Source organism: Pseudophryne corroboree, unplaced genomic scaffold (assembly GCF_028390025.1).
Source record: "Pseudophryne corroboree isolate aPseCor3 unplaced genomic scaffold, aPseCor3.hap2 scaffold_912, whole genome shotgun sequence".
NCBI lineage: Eukaryota > Metazoa > Chordata > Amphibia > Anura > Myobatrachidae > Pseudophryne > Pseudophryne corroboree.
In genome coordinates, this window is record NW_026970492.1 from 139,856 (window position 1) to 157,824 (window position 17,969).

A 17,969-nucleotide genomic window follows, 5' to 3' on the forward strand; every position below is an offset into this window, starting at 1 on the left:
GATATTGAGATTTCCACTGAGAGAACATAGCCACGTCCTCTCCGCTCTCTCTTCAATGCACGAGTAAAAATGGCAGCAACGCGCAGCTCTTTATATGGAATCCGAATCTCGCAAGAATCCGACAGCGGGATGATGACATTTTCCCTTGTTCAGGTTTTCCGAGTCAGGCGGGAACAACCGAGCCTGCCTCGGACCAGTGTAAACCACGTGGAGTTCGTGGGGAATTCGGTTCTCGGAGAACCGAACCCGCTCCTCTCTACCTTATACCCATCAATTTTTTTATTTTCAATCTAAGCCCCTGCAGTTTTCTGTAAGCATCTGCTTCGCTATGATGATCAACAAGTCACAAGGGCAAACACTCAGGGCTTGAGGCGTAGATCTTAGGACCAGCTGCTACAAGCATGGCAGAGGTGTCACTATCACTGGTGACACCCAGAAAGGTGGCGAGGGAGATTGTAATGCAGTGCGCGCAGATAAACAGCGCAATGGTAAAAAGGAGGCATGGTTTCATAGGTAGGGGCGTGGCCTGGTGGCCTGAATCTACATTTTGTTGCTCCGGGTGTCCCGGGGTTGGGGGCTGCACCCGGGGACTAGTGTGTGAGCTGTGCTGGCTCCTGCACAGTGACAGGGCATGGCCACCCAGCATGACGCCTCCCTTCTTGACCATGCTGTAATTGCAGTCGCACTGCAGTTCAGCGTGATCATAAAAAATGGTGTAGGCTCCTGCTGGTGCAGGCTGTAGAGAAAAGCTGCTGTGACCACGCCCCCTGTGTCTCCTCCGTTGCAGACCCCATTTTGAAGCCTTGCCCCCGGACTAAGAGAAAAGTATGCCCTTGCGCACTATCCTGACTTCTCCTCCCGTCTGCTTAATTTGTGCCTTCCAACGCACAATGCGAACAACAGGTGGTGCTGCAGGGCCCACACCCTTTTACTTGCCTTACAGAACAGCTCTGGAGCTGTTACAGTGCCCAGCTGCTGCAAGAAATCAGCTTGAATGCTTCAGGGGATGGGGCATGGCCAACATGAGCCCCACACCAAAGGAGGGTGGGGGTGTTTAATGCGAACTAGGGGTCATCCAAGCACTGCAAAAGGCCGCCATGCCCTGCATGCCCCTTTTCTCTTTTCATATGCAGATGAGGGTTCCAGTCAACTTTGGCCCACTGCTTGGATAACATCACCGTATGCAAATCCGTCTGCTGCAGACCTTCCCCAAGGAGTGCTTGTACTAGTTGTTGCATATGGTTTGATATTTGATGGTGCTTCAGTATTAGGCAGCCTTCCGCCCTCCCATGTTCATCTGAAAAGATGTGGTCTCCCTGCAGTTGTTGTCCCCAGATGAGAGTTCCCTTGTGCTGCCTCAGTTGAATCTCCTTTACTTGACAGAGATGTGCCTGAGCAGCGGCCCTCACCAGCCCTATCCCAAATCATACTTATTTTGCATAGGAGATACCATGGTCATGAAGATTGTTCTCCCAGGGTGAGGTTCATTCATTGCATTCTGGGTATGCTGACCCCTGTGATTTTCCCAAATGTGGGAAACTCGACTGCATTATTTGTGGTAGTGGGGGACTGTGTTTGTGCTTTCCTCTGGTCAGCTCTGGTAAAAGTCAGATTTCTTTGTCTCAGATCTTCCTCTAGCCTTGTTCTTCTTTCGAGAGTTCCCTTGTGCTGCCTCAGTTGGATCTCTTTCACTTGACAGGGGGGTGCCCGAACAGCGACCCTCCCCAGCTCTAGCCCAACTCCTACTTACCTGCCAGGTGAGATACTATGATCATGAAGGTGCTTCTCCCAGGGCAAGGCTCACCCATTGCACTCTGGGTGTGCTGCCCCTGCGATTTCCCCAAATGTGGGAAACTTGACTGCATAATTTGTGTTTCCCCTGGTCGGCTCTCGTATAATTCAGATCTCTTTGTCTCAGGTCTCTCTCCAGCCTAGTTTGCTGTCTGTTTCCACTTCTCTTTTCTTCAACCGCTCCCTTCTATACCCTTGTGCACTATCCTGACTTCTCCTCCCGTCTGCTTACTTTGTGCCTTCCAATGCACAATGCAAACTACAGGTAGTGCTGCAGGGCCCACACCCTTTTACTTGCCTTACAGAGCAGCTCTGGAGCTGTTACAGTGCCCAGCTGCTGCAAGAAATCAGCTTGAATGCTTCAGGGGATGGGGCATGGCCAACATGAGCCCCACACCAAAGGAGGGTGGAGGTGTTTAATGCGAACTAGGGGTCATCCAAGCACCGCAAAAGGCCGCCATGCCCTGCACGCCCCTTTTCTCTTTTCATATGCAGATGAGGGTTGAAGCCAACTTTGACCCACTGCTTGGATGACATCACCGTATGCAAATCCGTCTTCTGCAGAACTTCCCCCAGGAATGCTTGCAGTAGTTGTTGCATTTGGTTTGTTGTTTGGGGGTGCTTCAGTATTAGGCAGCCTTCTGCCCTCCCATGTTCATCTGAAAATATGTGTTCTCCCTGCAGTTGTTGTCCCCAGATGAGAGTTCCCTTGTGCTGCCTCAGTTGAATCTCCTTTACTTGACAGAGATGTGCATGAGCAGCGGCCCTCCCCAGCCCTATTCCAAATCATACTTATTTTGCATAGGAGATACCATGGTCATGAAGATTGTTCTCCCAGGGTGAGGTTCATTCATTGCATTTTGGGTATGCTGACCCCTGTGATTTCCCCAAATGTGGGAAACTTGACTGCATTATTTGTGGTAGTGGGGGACTGTGTTTGTGCTTTCCTCTGGTCAGCTCTGGTAAAAGTCAGATTTCTTTGTCTCAGATTTTCCTCTAGCCTTGTTCTTCTTTCGAGAGTTCCATTGTGCTGCCTCAGTTGGATTTCCTTCACTTGACAGGGGGGTACCCGAGCAGCGACCCTCCCCAGCTCTAGCCCAACTCCTACTTACCTGCCAGGTGAGATACTATGATCATGAAGGTGCTTCTCCCAGGGCAAGGCTCACCCATTGCACTCTGGGTGTGCTGCCCCTGCGATTTCCCCAAATGTGGGAAACTTGACTGCATAATTTGTGTTTCCCCTGGTCGGCTCTCGTATAATTCAGATCTATTTGTCTCAGGTCTCTCTCCAGCCTAGTTTGCTGTCTGTTTCCACTTCTCTTTTCTTCAGCCGCTCCCTTCTATACCCTTGTGCACTATCCTGACTTCTCCTCCCGTCTGCTTACTTTGTGCCTTCCAATGCACAATGCAAACTACAGGTAGTGCTGCAGGGCCCACACCCTTTTACTTGCCTTACAGAGCAGCTCTGGAGCTGTTACAGTGCCCAGCTGCTGCAAGAAATCAGCTTGAATGCTTCAGGGGATGGGGCATGGCCAACATGAGCCCCACACCAAAGGAGGGGGGAGGTGTTTAATGCGAACTAGGGGTCATCCAAGCACTGCGAAAGGCCGCCATGCCCTGCATGCCCCTTTTCTCTTTTCATATGCAGATGAGGGTTCCAGTCAACTTTGGCCCACTGCTTGGATGACATCACCGTATGCAAATCCGTCTGCTGCAGACCTTCCCCCAGGAGTGCTTGTACTAGTTGTTGCATATGGTTTGTTGTTTGGGGGTGCTTCAGTATTAGGCAGCCTTCTGCCCTCCCATGTTCATCTGAAAATATGTGTTCTCCCTGCAGTTGTTGTCCCCAGATGAGAGTTCCCTTGTGCTGCCTCAGTTGAATCTCCTTTACTTGACAGAGATGTGCATGAGCAGCGGCCCTCCCCAGCCCTATTCCAAATCATACTTATTTTGCATAGGAGATACCATGGTCATGAAGATTGTTCTCCCAGGGTGAGGTTCATTCATTGCATTTTGGGTATGCTGACCCCTGTGATTTCCCCAAATGTGGGAAACTTGACTGCATTATTTGTGGTAGTGGGGGACTGTGTTTGTGCTTTCCTCTGGTCAGCTCTGGTAAAAGTCAGATTTCTTTGTCTCAGATTTTCCTCTAGCCTTGTTCTTCTTTCGAGAGTTCCATTGTGCTGCCTCAGTTGGATCTCCTTCGCTTGACAGGGGGGTACCCGAGCAGCGACCCTCCCCAGCTCTAGCCCAACTCCTACTTACCTGCCAGGTGAGATACTATGATCATGAAGGTGCTTCTCCCAGGGCAAGGCTCACCCATTGCACTCTGGGTGTGCTGCCCCTGCGATTTCCCCAAATGTGGGAAACTTGACTGCATAATTTGTGTTTCCCCTGGTCGGCTCTCGTATAATTCAGATCTATTTGTCTCAGGTCTCTCTCCAGCCTAGTTTGCTGTCTGTTTCCACTTCTCTTTTCTTCAGCCGCTCCCTTCTATACCTTTGTGCACTATCCTGACTTCTCCTCCCGTCTGCTTACTTTGTGCCTTCCAATGCACAATGCAAACTACAGGTAGTGCTGCAGGGCCCACACCCTTTTACTTGCCTTACAGAGCAGCTCTGGAGCTGTTACAGTGCCCAGCTGCTGCAAGAAATCAGCTTGAATGCTTCAGGGGATGGGGCATGGCCAACATGAGCCCCACACCAAAGGAGGGGGGAGGTGTTTAATGCGAACTAGGGGTCATCCAAGCACTGCGAAAGGCCGCCATGCCCTGCATGCCCCTTTTCTCTTTTCATATGCAGATGAGGGTTCCAGTCAACTTTGGCCCACTGCTTGGATAACATCACCGTATGCAAATCCGTCTGCTGCAGACCTTCCCCCAGGAGTGCTTGTACTAGTTGTTGCATATGGTTTGATATTTGATGGTGCTTCAGTATTAGGCAGCCTTCCGCCCTCCCATGTTCATCTGAAAAGATGTGGTCTCCCTGCAGTTGTTGTCCCCAGATGAGAGTTCACTTGTGCTGCCTCAGTTGAATCTCCTTTACTTGACAGAGATGTGCCTGAGCAGCTGCCCTCACCAGCCCTATCCCAAATCATACTTATTTTGCATAGGAGATACCATGGTCATGAAGATTGTTCTCCCAGGGTGAGGTTCATTCATTGCATTCTGGGTATGCTGACCCCTGTGATTTTCCCAAATGTGGGAAACTCGACTGCATTATTTGTGGTAGTGGGGGACTGTGTTTGTGCTTTCCTCTGGTCAGCTCTGGTAAAAGTCAGATTTCTTTGTCTCAGATCTTCCTCTAGCCTTGTTCTTCTTTCGAGAGTTCCCTGGTGCTGCCTCAGTTGGATCTCCTTCACTTCACAGGGGGGAACCCGAGCAGCGACCCTCCCCAGCTCTAGCCCAACTCCTACTTACCTGCCAGGTGAGATACTATGATCATGAAGGTGCTTCTCCCAGGGCAAGGCTCAACCATTGCACTCTGGGTGTGCTGCTCCTGCGATTTCCCCAAATGTGGGAAACTTGACTGCATAATTTGTGTTTCCCCTCGTCGGCTCTCGTATAATTCAGATCTCTTTGTCTCAGGTCTCTCTCCAGCCTAGTTTGCTGTCTGTTTCCACTTCTCTTTTCTTCAGCCGCTCCCTTCTATACCCTTGTGCACTATCCTGACTTCTCCTCCCGTCTGCTTACTTTGTGCCTTCCAATGCACAATGCAAACTACAGGTAGTGCTGCAGGGCCCACACCCTTTTACTTGCCTTACAGAGCAGCTCTGGAGCTGTTACAGTGCCCAGCTGCTGCAAGAAATCAGCTTGAATGCTTCAGGGGCTGGGGCATAGCCAACATGAGCCCCACACCAAAGGAGGGTGGAGGTGTTTAATGCAAACTAGGGGTCAGCCAAGCGCCGCAAAAGGCCACCATGCCCTGCACGCCCCTTTTCTCTTTTCATATGCAGACGAGGGTTGAAGCCAACTTTGACCCACTGCTTGGATGACATCACCATATGCAAATCCATCTGCGGCAGGCCTTCCCCCAGGAATGCTTGCACTAGTTGTTGCATTTGGTTTGTTGTTTGGGGGTGCTTCAGTATTAGGCAGCCTTCTGCCCTCCCATGTTCATCTGAAAATATATGTTCTCCCTGCAGTTGTTGTCCCAAGATGAGAGTTCCCTTGTGCTGCCTCAGTTGAATCTCCTTTACTTGACAGAGATGTGCATGAGCAGCGGCCCTCCCCAGCCCTATTCCAAATCATACTTATTTTGCATAGGAGATACCATGGTCATGAAGATTTTTCTCCCAGGGTGAGGTTCATTCATTGCATTTTGGGTATGCTGACCCCTGTGATTTCCCCAAATGTGGGAAACTTGACTGCATTATTTGTGGTAGTGGGAGACTGTGTTTGTGCTTTCCTCTGGTCAGCTCTGGTAAAAGTCAGATTTCTTTGTCTCAGATTTTCCTTTAGCCTTGTTCTTTTTTCGAGAGTTCCCTTGTGCTGCCTCAGTTGGATCTCCTTCACTTTACAGGGGGGTACCCGAGCAGCGACCCTCCCCAGCTCTAGCCCAACTCCTACTTACCTGCCAGGTGAGATACTATGATCATGAAGGTGCTTCTCCCAGGGCAAGGCTCACCCATTGTACTCTGGGTGTGCTGCTCCTGCGATTTCCCCAAATGTGGGAAACTTGACTGCATAATTTGTGTTTCCCCTGGTCGGCTCTCGTATAATTCAGATCTCTTTGTCTCAGGTCTCTCTCCAGCCTAGTTTGCTGTCTGTTTCCACTTCTCTTTTCTTCAGCCGCTCCCTTTTATACCCTTGTGCACTATCCTGACTTCTCCTCCCGTCTGCTTACTTTGTGCCTTCCAATGCACAATGCAAACTACAGGTAGTGCTGCAGGGCCCACACCCTTTTACTTGCCTTACAGAGCAGCTCTGGAGCTGTTACAGTGCCCAGCTGCTGCAAGAAATCAGCTTGAATGCTTCAGGGGATGGGGCATGGCCAACATGAGCCCCACACCAAAGGAGGGTGGAGGTGTTTAATGCGAACTAGGGGTCATCCAAGCACCGCAAAAGGCCGCCATGCCCTGCACGCCCCTTTTTTCTTTTCATATGCAGATGAGGGTTGAAGCCAACTTTGACCCACTGCTTGGATGACATCACCGTATGCAAATCCGTCTTCTGCAGAACTTCCCCCAGGAATGCTTGCACTAGTTGTTGCATTTGGTTTGTTGTTTGGGGGTGCTTCAGTATTAGGCAGCCTTCTGCCCTCCCATGTTCATCTGAAAATATGTGTTCTCCCTGCAGTTGTTGTCCCCAGATGAGAGTTCCCTTGTGCTGCCTCAGTTGAATCTCCTTTACTTGACAGAGATGTGCCTGAGCAGCGGCCCTCCCCAGCTCTATCCCAAATCATACTTATTTTGCATAGGAGATACCATGGTCATGAAGATTATTCTCCCAGGGTGAGGTTCATTCATTGCATTATGGGTATGCTGACCCCTGTGATTTCCCCAAATGTGGGAAACTCGACTGCTTTATTTGTGGTAGTGGGGGACTGTGTTTGTGTTTTCCTCTGGTCAGCTCTGGTAAAAGTCAGATTTCTTTGTTCAGATCTTCCTCTAGCCTTGTTCTTCTTTCGAGAGTTCCCTTGTGCTGCCTCAGTTGGATCTCCTTCACTTGACAGGGGGGTGCCCAAGCAGAGACCCTCCCCAGCTCTAGCCCAACTCCTACTTACCTGCCAGGTGAGATACTATGATCATGAAGGTGCTTCTCCCAGGGCAAGGCTCACCCATTGCACTCTGGGTGTGCTGCCCCTGCGATTTCCCCAAATGTGGGAAACTTGACTGCATAATTTGTGTTTCCCCTGGTCGGCTCTCGTGTAATTCAGATCTCTTTGTCTCAGGTCTCTCTCCAACCTAGTTTGCTGTCTGTTTCCACTTCTCTTTTCTTCAGCCGCTCCCTTCTATACCCTTGTGCACTATCCTGACTTCTCCTCCCGTCTGCTTACTTTGTGCCTTCCAATGCACAATGCAAACTACAGGTAGTGCTGCAGGGCCCACACCCTTTTACTTGCCTTACAGAGCAGCTCTGGAGATGTTACAGTGCCCAGCTGCTGCAAGAAATCAGCTTGAATGCTTCAGGGGATGGGGCATGGCCAACATGAGCCCCACACCAAAGGAGGGTGGAGGTGTTTAATGCGAACTAGGGGTCATCCAAGCACCGCAAAAGGCCGCCATGCCCTGCACGCTCCTTTTCTCTTTTCATATGCAGATGAGGGTTGAAGCCAACTTTGACCCACTGCTTGGATGACATCACCGTATGCAAATCCGTCTTCTGCAGAACTTCCCCCAGGAATGCTTGCACTAGTTGTTGCATTTGGTTTGTTGTTTGGGGGTGCTTCAGTATTAGGCAGCCTTCTGCCCTCCCATGTTCATCTGAAAATATGTGTTCTCCCTGCAGTTGTTGTCCCCAGATGAGAGTTCCCTTGTGCTGCCTCAGTTGAATCTCCTTTACTTGACAGAGATGTGCATGAGCAGCGGCCCTCCCCAGCCCTATTCCAAATCATACTTATTTTGCATAGGAGATACCATGGTCATGAAGATTGTTCTCCCAGGGTGAGGTTCATTCATTGCATTTTGGGTATGCTGACCCCTGTGATTTCCCCAAATGTGGGAAACTTGACTGCATTATTTGTGGTAGTGGGGGACTGTGTTTGTGCTTTCCTCTGGTCAGCTCTGGTAAAAGTCAGATTTCTTTGTCTCAGATTTTCCTCTAGCCTTGTTCTTCTTTCGAGAGTTCCCTTGTGCTGCCTCAGTTGGATCTCCTTCAGTTTACAGGGGGGTACCCGAGCAGCGATCCTCCCCAGCTCTAGCCCAACTCCTACTTACCTGCCAGGTGAGATACTATGATCATGAAGGTGCTTCTCCCAGGGCAAGGCTCACCCATTGCACTCTAGGTGTGCTGCTCCTGCGATTTCCCCAAATGTGGGAAACTTGACTGCATAATTTGTGTTTCCCCTGGTCGGCTCTCGTATAATTCAGATCTCTTTGTCTCTGGTCTCTCTCCAGCCTAGTTTGCTGTCTGTTTCCACTTCTCTTTTCTTGAGCCGCTCCCTTCTATGCCCTTGCGCACTATCCTGACTTCTCCTCCTGTCTGCTTACTTTGTGCCTTCCAACGCACAATGCGAACTACAGGTAGTGCTGCAGGGCCCACACCCTTTTACTTGCCTTACAGAGCAGCTCTGGAGCTGTTACAGTGCCCAGCTGCTGCAAGAAATCAGCTTGAATGCTTCAGGGGCTGGGGCATAGCCAACATGAGCCCCACACCAAAGGAGGGTGGAGGTGTTTAATGCAAACTAGGGGTCAGCCAAGTGCCGCAAAAGGCCGCCATGCCCTGCACGCCCCTTTTCTCTTTTCATATGCAGACGAGGGTTGAAGCCAACTTTGACCCACTGCTTGGATGACATCACCATATGCAAATCCATCTGCGGCAGGCCTTCCCCCAGGAATGCTTGCACTAGTTGTTGCATTTGGTTTGTTGTTTGGGGGTGCTTCAGTATTAGGCAGCTTTCTGCCCTCCCATGTTCATCTGAAAATATATGTTCTCCCTGCAGTTGTTGTCCCCAGATGAGAGTTCCCTTGTGCTGCCTCAGTTGAATCTCCTTTACTTGACAGAGATGTGCATGAGCAGCGGCCCTCCCCAGCCCTATTCCAAATCATACTTATTTTGCATAGGAGATACCATGGTCATGAAGATTTTTCTCCCAGGGTGAGGTTCATTCATTGCATTTTGGGTATGCTGACCCCTGTGATTTCCCCAAATGTGGGAAACTCAACTGCATTATTTGTGGTAGTGGGGGACTGTGTTTGTGCTTTCCTCTGGTCAGCTCTAGTAAAAGTCAGATTTCTTTGTCTCACATTTTCCTCTAGCCTTGTTCTTCTTTCGAGAGTTCCCTTGTGCTGCCTTTGTTGGATCTCCTTCACTTTACAGGGGGGTACCCGAGCAGCGACCCTCCCCAGCTCTAGCCCAACTCCTACTTACCTGCCAGGTGAGATACTATGATCATTAAGGTGCTTCTCCCAGGGCAAGGCTCACCCATTGTACTCTGGGTGTGCTGCTCCTGCGATTTCCCCAAATGTGGGAAACTTGACTGCATAATTTGTGTTTCCCCTCGTCGGCTCTCGTATAATTCAGATCTCTTTGTCTCAGGTCTCTCTCCAGCCTAGTTTGCTGTCTGTTTCCACTTCTCTTTTCTTCAGCCGCTCCCTTCTATACCCTTGTGCACTATCCTGACTTCTCCTCCCGTCTGCTTACTTTGTGCCTTCCAATGCACAATGCAAACTACAGGTAGTGCTGCAGGGCCCACACCCTTTTACTTGCCTTACAGAGCAGCTCTGGAGCTGTTACAGTGCCCAGCTGCTGCAAGAAATCAGCTTGAATGCTTCAGGGGCTGGGGCATAGCCAACATCAGCCCCACACCGAAGGAGGGTGGAGGTGTTTAATGCAAACTAGGGGTCAGTCAAGCGCCGCAAAAGGCCACCATGCCCTGCACGCCCCTTTTCTGTTTTCATATGCAGATGAGGGTTGAAGCCAACTTTGACCCACTGCTTGGATGACATCACCATATGCAAATCCATCTGCGGCAGGCCTTCCCCCAGGAATGCTTGCACTAGTTGTTGCATTTGGTTTGTTGTTTGGGGGTGCTTCAGTATTAGGCAGCCTTCTGCTGCACCCTGCTTTGGTGTGGGGCTCATGTTGGCCATGCCCCATCCCCTGAAGCTTTCAAGCAGATTTCTTGCAGCAGCTGGGCACTGTAACAGCTCAAGAGCTGCTCTGTAAGGCAAGTAAAAGGGTGTGGGCCCTGCAGCACTACCTGTAGTTTGCATTGTGCATTGGAAGGCACAAAGTAAGCAGACGGGAGGAGAAGTCAGGATAGTGCACAAGGGTATAGAAGGGAGCGGCTGAAGAAAAGAGAAGTGGAAACAGACAGCAAACTAGGCTGGAGAGAGATCTGAGACAAAGAGATCTGAATTATACGATAGCCGACCAGGGGAAACACAAATTATGCAGTCAAGTTTCCCACATTTGGGGAAATCGCAGGGGCAGCACACCCAGAGTGCAATGGGTGAGCCTTGCCCTGGGAGAAGCACCTTCATGATCATAGTATCTCACCTGGCAGGTAAGTATGAGTTGGGCTAGAGCTGGGGAGGGTCGCTGCTCGGGCACCCCCCTGTTAAGTGAAGGAGATCCAACTGAGGCAGCACAAGGGAACTCTCAAAAGAAGAACAAGGCTAGAGGAAGATCTGAAACAAAGAAATCTGACTTTTACCAGAGCTGACCAGAAGAAAACACAAACACAGTCCCCCACTACCACAAATAAAGCAGTCGAGGTGAGGTTCATTCATTGCATTTTGGGTATGCTGACCCCTGTGATTTCCCCAAATGTGGGAAACTCGACTGCTTTATTTGTGGTAGTGGGGGACTGTGTTTGTGTTTTCTTCTGGTCAGCTCTGGTAAAAGTCAGATTTCTTTGTTTCAGATCTTCCTCTAGCCTTGTTCTTCTTTTGAGAGTTCCCTTGTGCTGCCTCAGTTGGATCTCCTTCACTTAACAGGGGGGTGCCCGAGCAGCGACCCTCCCCAGCTCTAGCCCAACTCCTACTTACCTGCCAGGTGAGATACTATGATCATGAAGGTGCTTCTCCCAGGGCAAGGCTCACCCATTGCACTCTGGGTGTGCAGCCCCTGCGATTTCCCCAAATGTGGGAAACTTGACTGCATAATTTGTGTTTCCCCTGGTCGGCTCTCGTATAATTCAGATCTCTTTGTCTCAGATCTCTCTCCAGCCTAGTTTGCTGTCTGTTTCCACTTCTCTTTTCTTCAGCCGCTCCCTTCTATACCCTTGTGCACTATCCTGACTTCTCCTCCCGTCTGCTTACTTTGTGCCTTCCAATGCACAATGCAAACTACAGGTAGTGCTGCAGGGCCCACACCCTTTTACTTGCCTTACAGAGCAGCTCTGGAGCTGTTACAGTGCCCAGCTGCTGCAAGAAATCTGCTTGAATGCTTCAGGGGATGGGACATGGCCAACATGAGCCCCACACCAAAGGAGGGTGGAGCAGAAGGCTGACTAATACTGAAGCACCCCCAAACAACAAACCAAATGCAACAACTAGTGCAAGCATTCCTGGGGGAAGGCCTGCCGCAGATGGATTTGCATATGGTGATGTCATCCAAGCAGTGGGTCAAAGTTGGCTTCAACCCTCGTCTGCATATGAAAACAGAAAAGGGGCGTGCAGGGCATGGTGGCCTTTTGCGGCGCTTGACCGACCCCTAGTTTGCATTAAACACCTCCACCCTCCTTCGGTGTGGGGCTCATGTTGGCTATGCCCCAGCCCCTGAAGCATTCAAGCTGATTTCTTGCAGCAGCTGGGCACTGTAACAGCTCCAGAGCTGCTCTGTAAGGCAAGTAAAAGGGTGTGGGCCCTGCAGCACTACCTGTAGTTTGCATTGTGCATTGGAAGGCACAAAGTAAGCAGACGGGAGGAGAAGTCAGGATAGTGCACAAGGGTATAGAAGGGAGCGGCTGAAGAAAAGAGAAGTGGAAACAGACAGCAAACTAGGCTGGAGAGAGACAAAGAGATCTGAATTATACGAGAGCCGACCAGGGGAAACACAAATTATGCAGTCAAGTTTCCCACATTTGGGGAAATCGCAGGAGCAGCACACCCAGAGTGCAATGGGTGAGCCTTGCCCTGGGAGAAGCACCTTCATGATCATAGTATCTCACCTGGCAGGTAAGTAGGAGTTGGGCTAGAGCTGGGGAGGGTCGCTGCTCGGGTACCCCCCTGTCAAGTGAAGGAGATCCAACTGAGGCAGCACAAGGGAACTCTCGAAAGAAGAACAAGGCAAGAGGAAAATCTGAGACAAAGAAATCTGACTTTTACCAGAGCTGACCAGAGGAAAGCACAAACACAGTCCCCCACTACCACAAATAATGCAGTTGAGTTTCCCACATTTGGGGAAATCACAGGGGTCAGCATACCCAAAATGCAATGAATGAACCTCACCCTGGGAGAACAATCTTCATGACCATGGTATCTCCTATGCAAAATAAGTATGATTTGGAATAGGGCTGGGGAGGGCCGCTGCTCTGGCACATCTCTGTCAAGTAAAGGAGATTCAACTGAGGCAGCACAAGGGAACTCTCATCTGGGGACAACAACTGCAGGGAGAACACATATTTTCAGATGAACATGGGAGGGCAGAAGGCTGCCTAATACTGAAGCACCCCCAAACAACAAACCAAATGCAACAACTAGTGCAAGCATTCCTGGGGGAAGTTCTGCAGAAGACGGATTTGCATACGGTGATGTCATACAAGCAGTGGGTCAAAGTTGGCTTCAACCCTCATCTGCATATGAAAAGAGAAAAGGGGCGTGCAGGGCATGGCGGCCTTTTGCGGTGCTTGGATGACCCCTAGTTCGCATTAAACACCTCCACCCTCCTTTGGTGTGGGGCTCATGTTGGCCATGCCCCATCCCCTGAAGCATTCAAGCAGATTTCTTGCAGCAGCTGGGCACTGTAACAGCTCCAGAGCTGCTCTGTAAGGCAAGTAAAAGGGTGTGGGCCCTGCAGCACTACCTGTAGTTTGCATTGTGCATTGGAAGGCACAAAGTAAGCAGACGGGAGGAGAAGTCAGGATAGTGCACAAGGGTATAGAAGGGAGCGGCTGAAGAAAAGAGAAGTGGAAACAGACAGCAAACTAGGCTGGAGAGAGACCTGAGACAAAGAGATCTGAATTATACGAGAGCCGACCAGGGGAAACACAAATTATGCAGTCAAGTTTCCCACATTTGGGGAAATCGCAGGGGCAGCACACCCAGAGTGCAATGAGTGAGCCTTGCCCTGGGAGAAGCACCTTCATGATCATAGTATCTCACCTGGCAGGTAAGTAGGAGTTGGGCTAGAGCTGGGGAGGGTCTCTGCTCGGGCACCCCCCTGTCAAGTGAAGGAGATCCAACTGAGGCAGCACAAGGGAACTCTCAAAAGAAGAACAAGGCTCTGAAACAAAGAAATCTGTCTTTTACCAGAGCTGACCAGAGGAAAACACAAACACAGTCCCCCACTACCACAAATAAAGCAGTCGAGTTTCCCACATTTGGGGAAATCACAGGGGTCAGCATACCCAGAATGCAATGAATGAACCTCACCCTGGGAGAATAATCTTCATGACCATGGTATCTCCTATGCAAAATAAGTATGATTTGGGATAGAGCTGGGGAGGGCCGCTGCTCAGGCACATCTCTGTCAAGTTAAGGAGATTCAACTGAGGCAGCACAAGGGAACTCTCATCTAGGGACAACAACTGCAGGGAGAACACATATTTTCAGATGAACATGGGAGGGCAGACGGCTGCCTAATACTGAAGCACCCCCAAACAACAAACCAAATGCAACAACTAGTGCAAGCATTCCTGGGAGAAGGCCTGCCGCAGATGGATTTGCATATGGTGATGTCATCCAAGCAGTGGGTCAAAGTTGGCTTCAACCCTCGTCTGCATATGAAAACAGAAAAGGGGCGTGCAGGGCATGGTGGCCTTTTGCTGCGCTTGTCTGACCCCTAGTTTGCATTAAACACCTCCACCCTTCTTCGGTGTGGGGCTCATGTTGGCTATGCCCCAGCCCCTGAAGCATTCAAGCTGATTTCTTGCAGCAGCTTGGCACTGCAACAGCTCCAGAGCTGTTCTGTAAGGCAAGTAAAAGGGTGTGGGCCCTGCAGCACTACCTGTAGTTTGCATTGTGCATTGGAAGGCACAAAGTAAGCAGACGGGAGGAGAAGTCAGGATAGTGCACAAGGGTATAGAAGGGAGCGGCTGAAGAAAAGAGAAGTGGAAACAGACAGCAAACTAGGCTGGAGAGAGACCTGAGACAAAGAGATCTGAATTATACGAGAGCCGACCAGGGGAAACACAAATTATGCAGTCAAGTTTCCCACATTTGGGGAAATCGCAGGAGCAGCACACCCAGAGTACAATGGGTGAGCCTTGCCCTGGGAGAAGCACCTTCATGATCATAGTATCTCACCTGGCAGGTAAGTAGGAGTTGGGCTAGAGCTGGGGAGGGTCGCTGCTCGGGTACCCCCCTGTAAAGTGAAGGAGATCCAACTGAGGCAGCACAAGGGAACTCTCGAAAGAAGAACAAGGCTAAAGGAAAATCTGAGACAAAGAAATCTGACTTTTACCAGAGCTGACCAGAGGAAAGCACAAACACAGTCTCCCACTACCACAAATAATGCAGTCAAGTTTCCCACATTTGGGGAAATCACAGGGGTCAGCATACCCAAAATGCAATGAATGAACCTCACCCTGGGAGAAAAATCTTCATGACCATGGTATCTCCTATGCAAAATAAGTATGATTTGGAATAGGGCTGGGGAGTGCCGCTGCTCATGCACATCTCTGTCAAGTAAAGGAGATTCAACTGAGGCAGCACAAGGGAACTCTCATCTTGGGACAACAACTGCAGGGAGAACATATATTTTCAGATGAACATGGGAGGGCAGAAGGCTGCCTAATACTGAAGCACCCCCAAACAACAAACCAAATGCAACAACTAGTGCAAGCATTCCTGGGGGAAGGCCTGCCGCAGATGGATTTGCATATGGTGATGTCATCCAAGCAGTGGGTCAAAGTTGGCTTCAACCCTCGTCTGCATATGAAAAGAGAAAAGGGGCGTGCAGGGCATGGTGGCCTTTTGCGGCGCTTGGCTGACCCCTAGTTTGCATTAAACACCTCCACCCTCCTTTGGTGTGGGGCTCATGTTGGCTATGCCCCAGCCCCTGAAGCATTCAAGCTGATTTCTTGCAGCAGCTGGGCACTGTAACAGCTCCAGAGCTGCTCTGTAAGGCAAGTAAAAGGGTCTGGGCCCTGCAGCACTACCTGTAGATCGCATTGTGCGTTGGAAGGCACAAAGTAAGCAGACAGGAGGAGAAGTCAGGATAGTGCGCAAGGGCATAGAAGGGAGCGGCTCAAGAAAAGAGAAGTGGAAACAGACAGCAAACTAGGCTGGAGAGAGACCTGAGACAAAGAGATCTGAATTATACGAGAGCCGACCAGGGGAAACACAAATTATGCAGTCAAGTTTCCCACATTTGGGGAAATCGCAGGGGCAGCACACCCAGAGTGCAATGGGTGAGCCTTGCCCTGGGAGAAGCACCTTCATGATCATAGTATCTCACCTGGCAGGTAAGTAGGAGTTGGGCTAGAGCTGGGGAGGGTCGCTGTTCGGGCACCCCCCTGTCAAGTGAAAGAGATCCAACTGAGGCAGCACAAGGGAACTCTCGAAAGAAGAACAAGGCTAGAGGAAGATCTGAGACAAAGAAATCTGACTTTTTCCAGAGCTGACCAGAGGAAAGCACAAACACAGTCCCCCACTACCACAAATAATGCAGTCGAGTTTCCCACATTTGGGGAAATCACAGGGGTCAGCATACCCAGAATGCAATGAATGAACCTCACCTTGGGAGAACAATCTTCATGACCATGGTATCGCCTATGCAAAATAAGTATGATTTGGGATAGGGCTGGGGAGGGCCGCTGCTCAGGCACATCTCTGTCAAGTAAAGGAGATTCAACTGAGGCAGCACAAGGGAACTCTCATCTGGGGACAACAACTGCAGGGAGAACACATATTTTCAGATGAACATGTGAGGGCAGAAGGCTGCCTAATACTGAAGCACCCCCAAACAACAAACCAAATGCAACAACTAGTGCAAGCATTCCTGGGGGAAGGCCTGCAGCAGATGGATTTGCATATGGTGATGTCATCCAAGCAGTGGGTCAAAGTTGGCTTCAACCCTCGTCTGCATATGAAAAGAGAAAAGGGGCGTGCAGGGCATGGCGGCCTTTTGCAGCGCTTGGATGACCCCTAGTTCGCATTACACACCTCCACCCTCCTTCGGTGTGGGGCTCATGTTGGCTATGCCCCAGCCCCTGAAGCATTCAAGCTGATTTCTTGCAGCAGCTGGGCACTGTAACTGCTCCAGAGCTACTCTGTAAGGCAAGTAAAAGGGTGTGGGCCCTGCAGCACTACCTGTAGTTCGCATTGTGCGTTGGAAGGCACGAAGTAAGCAGACGGGAGAAGTCAGGATAGTGCGCAAGGGCATAGAAGGGAGCGGCTCAAGAAAAGAGAAGTGGAAACAGACAGCAAACTAGGCTGGAGAGAGACCTGAGACAAAGAGATCTGAATTATACGAGAGCCGACGAGGGGAAACACAAATTATGCAGTCACGTTTCCCACATTTGGGGAAATCGCAGGAGCAGCACACCCAGAGTGCAATGGTTGAGCCTTGCCCTGGGAGAAGCACCTTCATGATCATAGTATCTCACCTGGCAGGTAAGTAGGAGTTGGGCTAGAGCTGGGGAGGGTCGCTGCTCGGGTTCCCCCCTGTGAAGTGAAGGAGATCCAACTGAGGCAGCACCAGGGAACTCTCGAAAGAAGAACAAGGCTAGAGGAAGATCTGAGACAAAGAAATCTGACTTTTACCAGAGCTGACCAGAGGAAAGCACAAACACAGTCTCCCACTACCACAAATAATGCAGTCAAGTTTCCCACATTTGGGGAAATCACAGGGGTCAGCATACCCAAAATGCAATGAATGAACCTCACCCTGGGAGAAAAATCTTCATGACCATGGTATCTCCTATGCAAAATAAGTATGATTTGGAATAGGGCTGGGGAGGGCCGCTGCTCATGCACATCTCTGTCAAGTAAAGGAGATTCAACTGAGGCAGCACAAGGGAACTCTCATCTTGGGACAACAACTGCAGGGAGAACATATATTTTCAGATGAACATGGGAGGGCAGAGGACTGCCTAATACTGAAGCACCCCCAAACAACAAACCAAATGCAACAACTAGTGCAAGCATTCCTGGGGGAAGGCCTGCCGCAGATGGATTTGCATATGGTGATGTCATCCAAGCAGTGGGTCAAAGTTGGCTTCAACCCTCGTCTGCATATGAAAAGAGAAAAGGGGCGTGCAGGGCATGGTGGCCTTTTGCGGCGCTTGGCTGACCCCTAGTTTGCATTAAACACCTCCACCCTCCTTTGGTGTGGGGCTCATGTTGGCTATGCCCCAGCCCCTGAAGCATTCAAGCTGATTTCTTGCAGCAGCTGGGCACTGTAACAGCTC

The 17,969-nt window shown here is 50.3% G+C and overlaps 25 non-coding genes and 3 pseudogenes across 25 annotated transcripts; 17 read left to right on the plus strand and 11 right to left on the minus strand.

The window, feature by feature from the left end:
* Positions 1-1,426: 1,426 nt before the first annotated feature.
* Positions 1,427-1,590, plus strand: LOC135045794 (U1 spliceosomal RNA). Its single transcript, XR_010238202.1, has one exon. It is a non-coding gene; the product is annotated as a U1 spliceosomal RNA (small nuclear RNA).
* A 152-nt stretch (positions 1,591-1,742) lies between these two features.
* LOC135045733 (U1 spliceosomal RNA) lies at positions 1,743-1,905 on the plus strand. The gene has a single exon (XR_010238148.1). It is a non-coding gene; the product is annotated as a U1 spliceosomal RNA (small nuclear RNA).
* Positions 1,906-2,579: 674 nt separating this feature from the next.
* On the plus strand, positions 2,580-2,743 carry LOC135045848 (U1 spliceosomal RNA). The gene has a single exon (XR_010238244.1). It is a non-coding gene; the product is annotated as a U1 spliceosomal RNA (small nuclear RNA).
* A 152-nt stretch (positions 2,744-2,895) lies between these two features.
* On the plus strand, positions 2,896-3,058 carry LOC135045742 (U1 spliceosomal RNA). The gene has a single exon (XR_010238159.1). It is a non-coding gene; the product is annotated as a U1 spliceosomal RNA (small nuclear RNA).
* Positions 3,059-3,732: 674 nt separating this feature from the next.
* LOC135045849 (U1 spliceosomal RNA) lies at positions 3,733-3,896 on the plus strand. Its single transcript, XR_010238245.1, has one exon. It is a non-coding gene; the product is annotated as a U1 spliceosomal RNA (small nuclear RNA).
* A 152-nt stretch (positions 3,897-4,048) lies between these two features.
* LOC135045743 (U1 spliceosomal RNA) lies at positions 4,049-4,211 on the plus strand. Its single transcript, XR_010238160.1, has one exon. It is a non-coding gene; the product is annotated as a U1 spliceosomal RNA (small nuclear RNA).
* A 674-nt stretch (positions 4,212-4,885) lies between these two features.
* On the plus strand, positions 4,886-5,049 carry LOC135045806 (U1 spliceosomal RNA). The gene has a single exon (XR_010238209.1). It is a non-coding gene; the product is annotated as a U1 spliceosomal RNA (small nuclear RNA).
* A 152-nt stretch (positions 5,050-5,201) lies between these two features.
* On the plus strand, positions 5,202-5,337 carry LOC135045790 (U1 spliceosomal RNA; annotated as a pseudogene).
* A 701-nt stretch (positions 5,338-6,038) lies between these two features.
* LOC135045704 (U1 spliceosomal RNA) lies at positions 6,039-6,202 on the plus strand. The gene has a single exon (XR_010238119.1). It is a non-coding gene; the product is annotated as a U1 spliceosomal RNA (small nuclear RNA).
* A 152-nt stretch (positions 6,203-6,354) lies between these two features.
* On the plus strand, positions 6,355-6,517 carry LOC135045763 (U1 spliceosomal RNA). The gene has a single exon (XR_010238180.1). It is a non-coding gene; the product is annotated as a U1 spliceosomal RNA (small nuclear RNA).
* Positions 6,518-7,191: 674 nt separating this feature from the next.
* LOC135045693 (U1 spliceosomal RNA) lies at positions 7,192-7,355 on the plus strand. The gene has a single exon (XR_010238108.1). It is a non-coding gene; the product is annotated as a U1 spliceosomal RNA (small nuclear RNA).
* Positions 7,356-7,506: 151 nt separating this feature from the next.
* Positions 7,507-7,669, plus strand: LOC135045717 (U1 spliceosomal RNA). Its single transcript, XR_010238132.1, has one exon. It is a non-coding gene; the product is annotated as a U1 spliceosomal RNA (small nuclear RNA).
* A 674-nt stretch (positions 7,670-8,343) lies between these two features.
* LOC135045850 (U1 spliceosomal RNA) lies at positions 8,344-8,507 on the plus strand. The gene has a single exon (XR_010238246.1). It is a non-coding gene; the product is annotated as a U1 spliceosomal RNA (small nuclear RNA).
* A 152-nt stretch (positions 8,508-8,659) lies between these two features.
* LOC135045797 (U1 spliceosomal RNA) lies at positions 8,660-8,822 on the plus strand. The gene has a single exon (XR_010238203.1). It is a non-coding gene; the product is annotated as a U1 spliceosomal RNA (small nuclear RNA).
* Positions 8,823-9,496: 674 nt separating this feature from the next.
* On the plus strand, positions 9,497-9,660 carry LOC135045837 (U1 spliceosomal RNA). The gene has a single exon (XR_010238234.1). It is a non-coding gene; the product is annotated as a U1 spliceosomal RNA (small nuclear RNA).
* A 152-nt stretch (positions 9,661-9,812) lies between these two features.
* LOC135045795 (U1 spliceosomal RNA) lies at positions 9,813-9,948 on the plus strand (annotated as a pseudogene).
* Positions 9,949-10,803: 855 nt separating this feature from the next.
* Positions 10,804-10,966, minus strand: LOC135045722 (U1 spliceosomal RNA). Its single transcript, XR_010238136.1, has one exon. It is a non-coding gene; the product is annotated as a U1 spliceosomal RNA (small nuclear RNA).
* A 468-nt stretch (positions 10,967-11,434) lies between these two features.
* LOC135045757 (U1 spliceosomal RNA) lies at positions 11,435-11,597 on the plus strand. Its single transcript, XR_010238174.1, has one exon. It is a non-coding gene; the product is annotated as a U1 spliceosomal RNA (small nuclear RNA).
* Positions 11,598-12,418: 821 nt separating this feature from the next.
* LOC135045748 (U1 spliceosomal RNA) lies at positions 12,419-12,581 on the minus strand. The gene has a single exon (XR_010238166.1). It is a non-coding gene; the product is annotated as a U1 spliceosomal RNA (small nuclear RNA).
* A 152-nt stretch (positions 12,582-12,733) lies between these two features.
* Positions 12,734-12,897, minus strand: LOC135045864 (U1 spliceosomal RNA). Its single transcript, XR_010238260.1, has one exon. It is a non-coding gene; the product is annotated as a U1 spliceosomal RNA (small nuclear RNA).
* Positions 12,898-13,571: 674 nt separating this feature from the next.
* LOC135045760 (U1 spliceosomal RNA) lies at positions 13,572-13,734 on the minus strand. The gene has a single exon (XR_010238177.1). It is a non-coding gene; the product is annotated as a U1 spliceosomal RNA (small nuclear RNA).
* A 142-nt stretch (positions 13,735-13,876) lies between these two features.
* On the minus strand, positions 13,877-14,040 carry LOC135045690 (U1 spliceosomal RNA). The gene has a single exon (XR_010238105.1). It is a non-coding gene; the product is annotated as a U1 spliceosomal RNA (small nuclear RNA).
* Positions 14,041-14,714: 674 nt separating this feature from the next.
* Positions 14,715-14,877, minus strand: LOC135045764 (U1 spliceosomal RNA). The gene has a single exon (XR_010238181.1). It is a non-coding gene; the product is annotated as a U1 spliceosomal RNA (small nuclear RNA).
* Positions 14,878-15,029: 152 nt separating this feature from the next.
* LOC135045705 (U1 spliceosomal RNA) lies at positions 15,030-15,193 on the minus strand. Its single transcript, XR_010238120.1, has one exon. It is a non-coding gene; the product is annotated as a U1 spliceosomal RNA (small nuclear RNA).
* A 674-nt stretch (positions 15,194-15,867) lies between these two features.
* On the minus strand, positions 15,868-16,030 carry LOC135045734 (U1 spliceosomal RNA). Its single transcript, XR_010238149.1, has one exon. It is a non-coding gene; the product is annotated as a U1 spliceosomal RNA (small nuclear RNA).
* Positions 16,031-16,182: 152 nt separating this feature from the next.
* On the minus strand, positions 16,183-16,346 carry LOC135045697 (U1 spliceosomal RNA). The gene has a single exon (XR_010238112.1). It is a non-coding gene; the product is annotated as a U1 spliceosomal RNA (small nuclear RNA).
* A 698-nt stretch (positions 16,347-17,044) lies between these two features.
* LOC135045807 (U1 spliceosomal RNA) lies at positions 17,045-17,180 on the minus strand (annotated as a pseudogene).
* A 152-nt stretch (positions 17,181-17,332) lies between these two features.
* On the minus strand, positions 17,333-17,496 carry LOC135045706 (U1 spliceosomal RNA). The gene has a single exon (XR_010238121.1). It is a non-coding gene; the product is annotated as a U1 spliceosomal RNA (small nuclear RNA).
* Between the last annotated feature and the right edge of the window lie 473 nt (positions 17,497-17,969).